The 282-nt window shown below is 34.0% G+C and overlaps 1 protein-coding gene across 1 annotated transcript in view; it reads right to left on the bottom strand.

The window, feature by feature from the left end:
- LOC119587745 (nephrin-like) overlaps nucleotides 1-282 on the bottom strand; it is a gene marked incomplete at both ends in the record, with an annotated part of 138,820 nt that overhangs the window by 11,902 nt on the left and 126,636 nt on the right.

Raw genomic sequence — 282 nt, 5'->3', positions numbered from 1 at the left:
GCAAAAGCAACCGCAACCCCGACCATCAAAAAAATAACTCAATAACTTAATTGCCAATTAAAATACTGAATAAAACCAGAAACATTAATTAACAAATCTATTTAAACGGTAGTTACCGAGAGATTACGCTATGCTTCAAATGCTGCTCTGTCATTAGAGATTGATCCCTTAATTTCTGAATATAAACGGTTGTCGGGTAAAGATTATAATGTTATTTGCTGAGTTTACGTTTAGAAGTAACCTGTCTATCTGATGATTCATGGGGATTGCGTATGTTAGGTA

The sequence above is a fragment of the Penaeus monodon genome, chromosome 23 (genome assembly GCF_015228065.2).
Source record: "Penaeus monodon isolate SGIC_2016 chromosome 23, NSTDA_Pmon_1, whole genome shotgun sequence".
Taxonomy (NCBI): Eukaryota; Metazoa; Arthropoda; class Malacostraca; order Decapoda; family Penaeidae; genus Penaeus; species Penaeus monodon.
Note: the sequence above shows the minus strand (reverse complement) of the source record. Positions and strands in the feature narration are given on the sequence as shown.